Here is a 14,125-nt window from a genome sequence, read left to right as displayed (position 1 = left end):
ATTTTTAAATCATGAGAACAACTAAACATGTACTGTAAATCATCGTAAAACGTATATCATGTAAACATGCATGTGATGGCATAAAACTTTCAAAACATTTAAAATATTCAAACTTACAGACTCGAGGCTTGAAAACTGAGCTGTTGAAGCTGGCGGTGGCACAAGCTTATACAGGACTCTTGCTCTGATACTAACTGTGACGTATACTAATTTTAAATACTTCTAGAATTTTTTTGTAAGAAACTCTCGAAAATTAATTTTATGCATGCATGCAAGACTACTGGAAAATACACTTTAGAAAATAACCATAATCAAATGACAATTAAAATATTGCAGTTTAAAAATTTGCCAACTCGGCCATCAATCAGGGGTGTAAAACTAAAAGAGTAAAAATCCTGAAAATCATCAACATATCATAACCAAAATACAAAACCGATCATGTCTACTCAAAAACTAATAAAAACGTGATGTGCGGAAAAATATGGTCATCGGGTCGTGTGCGTACATCCAGCTCTGCCTACTCAGGATTTGGAACCTCCAGCCTCCTCATCGATATGCTCACCTGCATCATTCACACCTAGTGAGTCTAAAGACTTAACACACCTGTAACGTTATATCGAATACATATACATAACATGCAGCAGTGAAAAATAATGTAATCAGCATACATTTCATGATTGTAGAAAATCATATGCATAATCGTAAACTCTCAAAGCATAATCATATTCATAACATATATCATCATATCAACATATACAAGTTCATTTTCTTAATTTGAATTATGTTCGTCAGCTGCGACTTTCGTATCATCGTATTAAGCGATGGATCCATCTATGTATAACTGTAGTACTCGGCGACGGGGACATCAGCGACAGTATTTCCCATCCACTGAGCCTTGGCCTTACATATCATCGTATTAACATGTCATCATATTAGTCAAAATCAACTTCCATCTTTCAAAACATATCATCATATTCATCACTTATAGAAATCATGGATATACATAAATTTCTTTTAAAATCAAGCATGCAACGTATTTTTAATAATTACGTAAAAATCATATACATGATACATAAACATTTAAAAACATAAAAAATTGTGCTCAGGGCACTGGTAGTACTAAAAACTCAACCCGGGTGCAAAATGACCAATTTGCTCGTGGAAACCCAAAATGACCATTTTACCCCTGGACATCAAAATTTCGACCCGAAGATTACCAAACTCCTTAAAACACCTCAACATATTTAAAAGAATTTCTTAGACGTAAACTCGAGCCTGTTTCAAAATTTAATCGATTCGTTTTAAAACTTGGACAGGGGTCCCGGTTTTGATCCGAATTAACCCGAAACTCAACCAAATCTTTCCAAACTTAAAACTTAACTTAATATCATAAGGCCAGACCTAAGAACCTCTCGAGTCACCAAAGTCCCTCAAAACCTTGTTGCAACGTACTGAATTTTCCAGCACAAAAACTCGAAAACACTAGCTACCAATTCTCGGCCCTAGCTCGATATCATCCCCAACCAGACCCGAACCAGACCACCTAGGACCAAGACCAGACCCTACTGAACTCAACTAACCATGAATTTCAGCTCCATGCACGCCCCAACACTCGCGCACTCGAGGAACACTCAACACACCAAACCTGTTGCCAACAACCACCCTTCGATCGGTCGGCTTCGTGACCAGCTCCAGCCATGTTCGAGCCATCTTGGACCATGACTTTGACCCACCAAGGTTCTGACAGCACTTTACCACCAAGAACAGCCCCTTAGCGTCAAAAACTCGGCAGCCCCTCGCATGAATACATGAAAAAGTGAGTTGCACATAAGATATATGCATATACGTGTCAAAACCTTTACAAAAACGGTGCTATAGGAGGGACCAACGAAATTTCATGCAAAAACATAAACAACAACATATAATATGGTTTAAATGATGAGAAAGGAGATACATGGCGTGCCTTAGCGATAAAGTGATAAAAAACTCGAAGAACTATGCGCGGGACGTGAATTGGAGGGGCGGAGAACGAGATTTCTTTGAAAACATGAAAGACCGAAGGTGTGCTGCTGATTTGCTACTGAAAACTCACGTGGAGGCTGCTGGTGAAGGGTGAGGGACGGTTGCTAGGGTTTTATTAGGTTTAGGTTTAGTGTGGTGTAGTGTTTAAATAATAAACAAAGCACTAACGAGCCCTAAATTAAATTTTAAAATGATTAAAAGGGTTTTGAGCCCATTAAGCATTAAAACAAATCCGACAAGCCCAGTAACACTCCCAAAAAATATTTCGTTTTGATATGTATTAGAAAATATAGCCCGAACCCTCAAAAAGTCCTTTGAATCGTTAAGATTCACGTACCGTTAACAATATGACACGGCAAGTAAAATACGCACCCAAGCCCCATTTTCAAAAAACACCCTTGAAATACCCCATATTAATTAATTAAAATTAATCATTCAATAAAAAATATTTTTCCTGAATATCTCCGGTCTCCGTTCCTCGTTCGAGCGCGAAATGCAACTAGAACCCCTAATGTATGAAACTTTAAAATAATCTCGAAATAACCTTAATCATGCAATATTGATGCATTAAATGCATAAAAATTATTAAACACAAATTTTAAATAAAACCCTAGATTGCATGCATTCATGTTACATACTTTATGTAACGAACCGTAATTTTGAACTGCCTAAAATTTGCGGAAAATAAAAATTTTCTGAAATACCAAATGAACTTTCAATTTTCGTTCATAAATCAATTGTTCATCCAAAAATATTTGCGTTAAAAGAGGTCACCAATAAAATTTTCTAAAGAAAAATACTTGTTTAAACATTCATTGTAAACAAAACGTGAAATCAGAGTAGTCGAAACATTGCATAAAAATTAAAACATGTGCGGTCCTCGGGTTTAGCCTCCCGCTCAGGCTCACTGGTCCCCACCTCTCGTCTCCTCAAAGTCATCCTCACCTGCATCGATCAAGTCTAATGAGTCTAAAGACTCAACATGCATAAACTGGGGAATAACAAATAATACGTAATAAAGCCACATGCATCCTTAAAATAGAGCGTACATACTTGAAACTTGAACTTGAATACAAAAGCTTGAACATACATACATATCATGACGTGCTATCAACGTAAAACTTTTCTTAAACATGCTTGCATCGTACATATTTGAACATACATAAACTTCATCATTTTGCGTAGAGATATGTTTCAAAGCAAGTGACCCATACATAAATACGCCTGATCAGACTAAGCCACAGTACTGGGCTGACAGGGAAGATTCACTACCACATACATGAGATCCCTGTTCATGCTTTAACTGGTGGATTGGTCCCTGGTCATACTTTACCGCTTTCCAATTCTGATCTAAACCCGGTCATGCTTTACCTGGGTGGATTGGTCCCTGGTCATGCTTTACCGCTTTCCAATCCCATACATAATTTGGTCACAAGACATTTAGCATACCTCAAAAACATGAAAATATTTTCTTTTGTACGTCGAGCATACTTACATGGTGTTGAGGGATTTGTTGGATCTCGCTTGGGGCCACTGCTGCACATACTAACATGAGTTCAACCACTTTTTTTTTCAAAGCTTAGACGTAGGTATTCGTGCTCACCACCGAATTAAATAAATAACTTATGACATTCTAGACCACTCGGGACTTGACCTCGTACAATTATCGTACTAAACCATGACATCGAACCCCAAAGCAATCAACATAATTTTTTCCCAAAAATGGAGTACACGGACCCCGTGCCTAGGTCCGGCTATGGGTCCCTGTAGGCTCTGTAAACTATACCCGAAAAAAGGAAGGACACGGACCCCGTGTCACGGTCCATCAAAGGGTCTTTGTAGGCTCTGTAAATTGACACTTCGAAAGAAACGAGGGCACGAACCCCGTGTAAGGGTCCGTGTACCTGCGGGAGAGGCAAACCAACGAGAATTTATGTGCTTGTGACTTAGTCTTCACAACGCGATCATTCCGACCTTGAAACAACACCTTGAGACCCATCCTAGGATACTATAGCACTGAATCAATCCTACACAAATGCCCCAAAACAACTATGCATCACAAACAACGCAACAAATTTGTGAACACGACAATTGACACCAAAAGCATTCCTACCACTTCTAACTCCACCCTGTGCCTAATGACATGAAACGAAACACCAAAAATCATCCCAACATCATTTTTGACATACTTAAACACAGCAGCACTCACCCGTCGATCCCAACGAAGCCTGCAACAATAAAACTTCAAGAACATATTTTCAGAAAAGCGCAGTTTGAGCAGTCCCACAAAAACGATCATAACTCACTCATTTCTTATCAAAATATTTCTAATTTACTGTCAAATCGAAGGTATCAAAAAGTTCTACGTTTTATATGTTGAGAGTTTTTCCAAAAAGTCGACCGAAAAGTCGCAGTATTTAAAATGACAGCAAAATTTGAGTTTTGAGACCCGAAAATGTTTCAAAATCGATCCAACCATTTTTGCTCAAATTTTTGCATAACATTCACATGTTTTTCATACAATTAACATCAAAGTTAATAATATGACAAGATCGATGCAAAAACGAAAAATATACATGCCTTTTGATGATTTGAAATGCCGAAACGACGATACCGAAGCGGGAAGGAAGCGAGGGTTGATCCGGGACGACTGTGGAACTGATTTTTTTGCAACGAAATCAACGAAATCTCGTTGGAAATATTCAGAGAGGGGCGGATGCACTCTTGCTCTAGGAACCCTAATATTTTTCTCTCAAAAATATGGAATGGAATGGGAGGAAATATGTGTGTGTGCAAATTGTATATGTGGTGTGTGTAAAAACATGTAAGTGTGTGAGAGTATGTGTAACGTGTGTGTGTGTGAGATTAATTAGGAGAAAATTATTGCTTACTTACCTAATTAAAAATACTAATTAAAAGTCAATCCACACTAACTTTAACAAATTCATTCACTTAAAATAAAATGCACAAAATTTATAACTTCATAAACTTTAAAAGTTTACAACTTATAAAATCACTTTAATAATTAAATTAGAATTTTAAAATGCTAAAAATTAAATAAAACATTTAAAATGCCCCAATCCAAATTTAAAATAAAATACCACATTTTTAAAATCTTCATAATTGTCGCCGGTCTCTTTTCCTCGATCGTGCATCATATAAACATAAATAATTAAAATAATACGATTTAAATAGATCATGCATCGCTATAAATCATTTTAAACTTGAATAAATAATTTAACAATTTAAATAAATACATGGGTTTTACGTGTACTGATTTTGGGCTCTACGCTTTAAATTTCCTGGACCTTACACGACAATATTCAAATATTTTCATCATTGAATAATAAACACCAACTATTTACAAAAGTGGCCCTATAGCCTGTTCGGAGTATATTTTTAAATAAAGAACAAAATGAATATAAAAGTGGCTAGAAAGCTTACTTTATCAATGATTTTTGTAATATTCAATTAGAATTACAAAAATATCAATCAAATTCATGCACAAATGGCCATAAGGCCGAATCCCTACATACCAAATCTCTTTTCAAATAGCCCTAAAGCTACTATTGACTCGAACTTGTACTATTCAAAGTGGCCAAAAGGCCAACTCCACGCTGGATACTAGCCCCTCTACTTTCTTTACTCACTTCCTCTATCTTTTTCTTCTCTCATACTTGGAAATTATGGTTTTAGATACTTGCAATTTATGCATCTTTTATGTGGCTGAACAACTAAACTTGATAGACAATATGCATTTCCTTCCAGGACCTTGTACACCTTAAATGGTCCTTCACAATTTGGGGACTATTTGCCTAAATCTCTGTCCTTTGCTCCCATGAGCATTATGGTTTTCCACGCAATATCTCCTTCTTGGAAGCTCTTCTTGTTGATTTTTTTTTTTGTTTTAGATCCTTGCCACTTTCTTCTTCTGTAACAATAAAACGTTATATGCTTGGATTCTCAATTCATAAACCTTTTCTAATTCCATGAGCATCGCCTCACTGTAATGTTCAGAGGAGAATTCATTCTGTTTTGCCACTCGCATTGATTGTATCATTGAAACGTCTAATGCTTAAATTTTTTTTTTTTAAAAGCTCTTTTCGGAAATACTCAAACACATGCATGAAATAAAAGCAATCAATCATGCATTTTAAACAAAATGGACCAACCACTGAATAAAAATAACTGCAGTTAATTAAACCCTAAAAAATGAAATCAATCTCCTAGTCCACTACTTTAAAAGAACTCAACTTCTGTCAAAATCATCAACGTATAAAGAGATGCAAAAACATTTAAAATATTTTTTACACCCATGACTCGTGATCATAATATGCGGAAAAATGCAAGGTCCTCGGGATAACGTGCCACACCCAGCTCCGCCTACTCAGTCTTCAGCACCTCCAGTCTCCACAACATCATGCTCACCTGCATCAATCACACCTAGTGAGTCTAAAGACTGAACACACCTGAACCGTTATAACAAGTACATATACATAACAAGCAACAGTGAAAATATTGTAAGTAACATACATTTCATGATCTTAAAAGCATGATCTTAAACATAGCGTGTCAAAGCGTAAACGTGTCTAAAACATTTCTCATCTTATCAACATATATGTGTTCATTTTCTTTATTTGAATTCCGTTAATTAGTTGTGACTTCCGTATCAGCTCTATTCGATGGATCCATCTACGTATAACCGTGGTACCCGACAGCGGGGACGTCAGCGACAATATTACCCATGCACTGAGCCTTGGCTTTACATGTCATCATATGATCGTATTCGTATTAGTCACAACCAACTCTCATTCTTCAAAACATATCATCATATTCATCATTTATAAAAATATGTATATACGTAAATTTTTCTTAAAATTAAGCATGAAAGGTATTTTTCATATTTCCATAAAACTCAACATTCTCGTTGCGAATCTCAACTTAAAACGGCCTATGATGACTTAGTTATATTTAACCATGACATCGAATTTTGACTTTCTCGCAATTCCTAATACTAGAAATGGAGGTCCAAACTTATCGCACCTTGCTTTTCTTATATTATACCTAAAATGTTCATCGACATATTATATTTCAATATTAAAATCTCAAAAGTATCCTTTCTTAACTTCATTGAACTCAAGGTATGCTAAGGCTTTAAATCCAAATATTATAATTTATGCAATTCATCTTAAGAGACCTTGTCACCAAAAGTTACTAATCGACTTCTATTCTCGGTAATACACTTAAAAGTTAAGCCTTATCTAAACTTCATAATAATATTAGCCTATGATCCTTGAATCAAATCTTTATTTTACGACACCAAACTAACGTAACTTAACTATATACAACTACATCCTAAATATAAAATTGCTGCAAATCTTAAATTTCGAGTAACGTTAATCTATAAACACAAATATACAATATCGATCTTCTACCTATATAATAAAACCCTTCTAGCATCAATTACATGCTTAAACTATTTCTTTTCCAATTACAATATCGTCGAGGCCTAAGACACTTGGACTTTCCTCATTGGAACGAATGTCGCATTCTGACTTATCCTTAATGCTTAATTAATACTAGCGTGTAAAACTTAATAAGTTATCAAATGTTATCGTTAGAATAATTCTAATAATTCAACTTCACTTAAAATCCGTAAATTCTAGAATCCACATATCAAGATTTTAGATTTCTTATTCGATAAAAATCTTAATATTCGTTAATTGATATCCTATATTTAACACAACTAATTCCTTTTTTTATTTCATCCAAAATTTTCATTTGAACACCTATCTCATAAACTTGAAATTCAAATTTACCCAACCCAAATAGTCTTAGATTACATAGTTCCAACACATATCCGCTTAATCCTAAGTTTCTTAATGACTTTCAAAAATTCCTCAAGTGCCCGTATTCCTTATAAAACATAACATCTAAATGTTCATGAGTATACCATATATACTTACTTCCAAATATTACTAAACTTTTAAGAACAAACATTTTTAATTTTCCCAAGACATGGTGTCTATCTCACTTCTTACATACGTCTCTCAAGTAACCTAACCATAAATAATACCCAATTTTTTTTGAAAAATTCAACTCTAACAAATGTATAATTTTAACTCTTAAGATCATGACTAAAACTTATGATATATCAAACTCAAGTTCCCAAAAGTATGTTAACTTAATGTATAATCCTGTAAGTTAACTAATTGATAACCTTTACCTTAAATTTTCATCACTCTAAATTCTTAATTTGTCACAACATTATTCTAATAACGCTTAGATTTTCAAGCCCAATATTGATTCATCCTACAATGCCCTCGATTATCATTCTTTATAACATTATAACTCAGATATTTCAAGGTTTTAAATATCCCTTCAAGCCTAAATAATCAAAAATTCCTATCACTAAAACCATTCAATTCTCACTTATTGCTAAACTAGTCCCCAAATTTCTTAACCTATGCAAGATAAATTCCTAATTTCCTCGAAAATTATCTAATTGGTCCTTAATTTCGAAAATTGAACAATTACCCATAAGTTCTCGGCGTTCTTAATTCCATTTTATAGGTTTCTTTTAACATAAAGTTTAATAATTATAAGCTTATTAAACCCAAATCAATTCTCATAAAAAATCTTACATTTCCATCAATACCTAAATCCCAAATTATACATTTTTATACTTTTAAAGATCGTCAGTCATTATACAGTTTCTTCCAATGACTTCCGTTTGACAATTGAAGTCTTGGACATTAACCTTTCTGTTCCATTCAACAACTAACTCTTGAAGTCCTAGACTTTATCCCATTAGTTGTTCTTTTTGAGCAAACTGAACTTATTGAATCTTGGCTTGGATTGGTGACACTTAATTTCCCAAATCTCCACCTTGACATCAATCCAACTTCATTTCCTAGTAGTATATCCATTTTCCCCTCTCATAGCGCTGGTTATCATAAGTTACGTGTATCATTTCCAAGCACTTGTTGAACTTTATGCCTGGGATGACCTTTGTCCGCATATCTGCCAGTTTTTACTCTGTGTTGATTTTTACCACTATCGCAGCTCCAAATTCTATTACCTCTCGATCAAAAGAAATTTTCACATCAATGTGTTTTGATCTCTCACGAAAAACTTGATAACTTGACAGGTGAATAGCTACTTGACCGTCACAGAATACTACTACTGTATTTTGGGCAAAAGCAAGTTCTTCCATGAAGCATTTCATCGACTTGGGTTCTTTAAATGCTTTTGTTACAGCCAGGTATTCTGCCTCTGTGGTGGATAAGGCAACTATTAGTTGCAAAGGTGCCTTCCAACTCACAGCAATACTACAAATGGTGAATGTATATCAGGTCAATGATTTTATTGTGTCTATGCTCCCTGCTAATCGGAATCCACCTAACCATTCACCATTTCATCTGTTTCAGAGGTGCTTTAGAATCTTTATCCAACATCCACAGTTCCTATAAGGTATCCTAGAATCCACTTAATAGCTAACCAGTGATCCTTGCTTGAATTAGACATAACCGACTTACCACTTACTCCATAGGCTAGATCAGGCCTTGTGCATGACATTAGATACATCAAGCTCCCAACTACACTGGCATATAGGACTTTAATCATGTGCAATCTTTCTTGATCTGTTTGGGGAGATTATATTGTGGATAACTTGAAGTGTTGTGCAATTAGACCACAGGTAACTGGTTTTGAATTTATCATTTCAAATCTGTCCAGAATCTTCAATAAGTATCCTTTCTATGAGAGCCACAATTTTTTCTTCCTGTTTCGGTTGATTTCCTTTCCCAATATTCTCTTGGAAGCCCCTAGGTTCTTTATCTCAAATTCTTCATTCAACTTAGTGATAAGTGCAATTTATTGTACTTTTATTACTTGTTTTTAACTTAGAATTTTGTGATTCTTGAGCAGGTTTTATGTGATTTGTTGTTGTTTTTGTTGTTTTAGTTTGGAAGCTTAGAATGAGAGTTTGGAGTAGTAAAGTGTTGAATTGGAAAGTGCAAAAGATAAAAATTGCCGAAGCTCCAGCGCACCCGCGCTAACAAAGAGAGCGCACCCGCGGTCAATGAAAATCGAATTTCAGGAAATCTGCCGAAGCTGTACCGCACCCGCGGTCCTTGTTCTACCGCACCCGCGGTCACTGAAGTTCGAAAATGAAAGTTTTCCCCGAAACAGCAGCGCACCCGCGGTCTATATAGCAGTGCATCCCGCGGTCTTCAAAAAACAGAGTCCGAAAAATCTGTAACTTTGTGGGCTGCGCATGAAAGTCTATGAAAATGGTGTGCTACGATTTGAGACTTGTCTGGACTATGAAAAGGCATCATTTACTTACCATCTAGGGTATTGGGGATCAAAATAAGGAGTGGAGGCTGCTGGAAATTATTGAAGACTCAAGTTCTTCTAGTTCTTGAGAAATCTTTTGCACAAATCCAGGGACGGAAACAGCACTTCAAAATCTTGCTTCTAAGATCTTCTTTCTTTTATTTTTCATTTGATATGTCCTGTTTTAGAACCATGTTTTGTTATTTTATTTGTGTTATTATGAACTAAGTTTTAATTCTAGAGGAATGATGGAACAAAACTAGAAACCATGTGTTGGAATCTATGAACTAAGTTATTTAAGTTCTTCATATTGTTCATTTGTATTGTTCTAATCTTAATGCTTTCAATTTATTGGCCATGAGTTGAATGATTTATATGTTTACAATTTATCACTTGGAAAAGGAAATTACAAACAGGAAAAGAGAAAAATACATCAATGGTATTTATAGAGTTTGGGAGGGCCTATATTGCTATTGAAGCCTATAGAGAATCTAGTGCTCAATGTGTTATTTATTTGTAGATTGTTGATGGGAACATTGCAATCAAATTTTAGATAACCAATATCTGTTTAACACTCGGGAGAGGGAGTAGATAACTATAGGATTCTTGGCTAATGAATAAGAAGGATTTTTATAACATAGCTACAAGAAATTACACATGGTGGATAGTTGAGTGAAATCGGACCTCTAGATCTTTTATTCCATTGTTATTTGCTAAAGTTTGGTGTTATATTTTATTTAAAAATCCATTTTCAATTTAGTTATTCTTGCAAACAAATCTTTTAATCGATTTTTCTAAATAAAATCGAGACTATTTTAATTACAAGCATTAATATACATTTATATACATACTCCTCGTGGGATCGACACTTGTACTCGAAAATACATTTTATTACAACTTGACGTTGTACACTTGCAAGCAATTAAGAAAACACGCAACAAGTTTTTGGCGCCGTTGCCGGGGAGTGTTTATTATAAATTTATATTAGTATTGTTACCAATTAGTCTTGATTTTAATTTAGAGCTGTTTCTATTGGATTACATTAAACATTGATTTGTTTCTTGTCTTTGTTTGACAGTGCATGCGAAGATCGCAAAATCTTGACTTGCTTATCTTTGATCCTGAGATCGAAAGAACCGCAAGAAGATTAAGAAAGGCAAGAAGAGAAGAGATTCAAGCAATGGCTGACAACAGAGATAATGAAAATCCACCCCCTGCAATACCTATCAGAGATCATTTTAGGCCGGTACTAAATGCTCATTACTCGGGCATAGCACGAGGGACTATTAATGCAAACAACTTTGAGCTCAAACCCGCATTGATAAACATGGTTCAACAGAATAAGTTTGGGGGAGCCGCTACAGCAGATCCTCATCTACATCTCAGAACATTCCTTGAAATCACTGACACAGTAAAGATAAATGGTGTTTCTGATGATATAATTCGATTGCGCTTGTTTCCTTTTTCTCTTAGGGACCAAGCAAGAGGATGGCTCCAATCGCTTCCTTTGGGGAGTATCACTACATGGCAGGAATTATCAACCAAGTTTCTTGCTAAATATTTTCCACCTGCGAAGTCTGCACAGTTGAAAATTGAGATAAGTACTTTTAGGCAGACTGACTTTGAGCAATTATATGAGGCATGGGAACGGTATAAGGAGTTGTTGAGGAGATGTCCAAACCATGGTTTTGAAGATTAGGTACAGATTGAATTGTTTTACAATAATTTGAATGGACAGACAAGAGGCACTGTGGATGCAGCAGCTGGTGGCACGATATTTGCAAAATCACCTGATCAAGCATATGATTTGCTTGAACAGATGACCATTAACAGTTATCAGTGGCCGTCTGAGAGGTCAGGAGTAAAGAAGCCAGCTGGGATGTATGCCATAGATCCTATTACATCACTCACCGCACAAGTTTCAGCTTTAACAACTCAAATTGCAGCTATGAATAACGCTAGTACAACAGAGGTTGAAAATGCATCGGTTGTTACTGAAGAACCACACATTCCTGATGAGGCTAATTATATCAACAATAGGAATTTTGGTGGCTACGGACACTTATCATCCTGGTTTGAGAAATCATGAGAATTTTTCATATGCTAATAATAAGAATGTGTTGAATCCTCCACCGGGGTTCAATACATCAAAGGAGGAAGGAAAACCTTCACTTGAGGATCTAGTTGGGACATTTGTTGCTGAATCTAGTAAAAGGATGGCTAGGACTGAATCTCGTCTTGATGGCATGGAAACTCACATGGGAAATATGGGTGCCACAATGAAATCATTGGAGACACAGATTGGACAATTGGCTAATGCATTGAGAGATTAAAATAGAGGTCAATTCCCAAGTAATACTGAAGTGAATCTAAAGGAGCAATGCAAAGCTGTAACTTTGAGAAGTGGAAGAGAACTAGAGGTGCAAAGTTCCAAGGAAAGAATGGACAAGGAGAAGAAAGTTGAAAAAGAGGAAACTGAGGGATCTGAAGATGAAGTTGAAGTTGAACAACCTCCGGTATTTAAGCCAACTCTTCCATATCCGCAGAGGTTCAAAAAGAAGAAATTGGATGATCAATTTGCAAAATTTTTGGAGATTTTCAAGAAAATTCACATCAACATTCCATTTGCTGATGCTTTAGAGCAAATGCCAAACTATGCAAAGTTCATAAAAGATGTGATGTCAAAGAAGAGGAAGTTGCAAGAGTTTGAGACAGTGAAGTTGACCGAAGAGTGTAGCGCCATTCTCCGAAAGAAACTACCACAAAAACTAAAAGATCCAGGGAGTTTTACTATACCTTGCATTATTGGTGGTACTCAAGTTAATAAAGCTTTATGTGATCTTGGAGCAAGTATTAATCTTATGCCATTTTCTACTTATAGGGACTTGAAGCTAGGGGAGGTAAAACCAACCACTATAACTTTGCAACTTGCAGATAGGTCACTCACCTATCCTCGTGGAATTGTTGAAGATGTTTTGGTAAAAATTGACAAGTTTATCTTCCTTGCTGATTTTGTAATACTTGATATGGAAGAAGATCAAGATGCTCCATTGATTTTTGGGCGACCCTTCTTAGCCACTGGAAAAGCATTAATAGAAGTACACAAAGGAGAACTCACCTTGAGAGTTGGTGGAGAAGCTGTCATTTTTAATATATATCACGCCATGAAGGAGTCAGATGAGGTAAGCACTTGTAAAAGCATTGATGTTTCAGACTCATGTATGTCCTTTGATTGTGCAGGAACTAGGGATCCCTTGGAGAGCTGTTTGATAGGTGCTGCTGGAACTGTTGATGAAGAAAATTGGGAAGTGAAAGAGCAACGGGTGGCTCTTGAAGCACTGCAGAAAGAAAGGAGAATAGATGCACCGCCTGAAGAGTTTAATGTAAATGAGAAAATTGAGGTAAAAGTACCTTCTCCTGAATTAAAGGATCTGCCAAGCCACCTTTGTTATGCATTTTTAGGTGAAAATTCGACATATCCGGTAATCATCTCTTCCTTTCTTACTTGTACTGAAAAAGAAAAATTGTTGAGAGTGTTGAGGAAATTTAAAACTGCATTTGGTTGGTCTATTTCTGATATCAAGGGGATTAGTCCCACTATATGCATGCATAAAATTTTGATGGAGGAGTCGTATACTCCTTATGTGGATCACCAGAGGAGGCTAAATCCAGCCATGAAAGAGGTAGTGAAAAATGAAGTGTTGAAATTGTTAAATGCTGGAGTTATATATGCTATTTCTGACAGCAGTTGGGTATCGTCTGT

The sequence above is a fragment of the Primulina tabacum genome, chromosome 11, assembly GCF_025594145.1.
Source record: "Primulina tabacum isolate GXHZ01 chromosome 11, ASM2559414v2, whole genome shotgun sequence".
Lineage (NCBI taxonomy): Eukaryota > Viridiplantae > Streptophyta > Magnoliopsida > Lamiales > Gesneriaceae > Primulina > Primulina tabacum.
Note: the sequence above shows the minus strand (reverse complement) of the source record.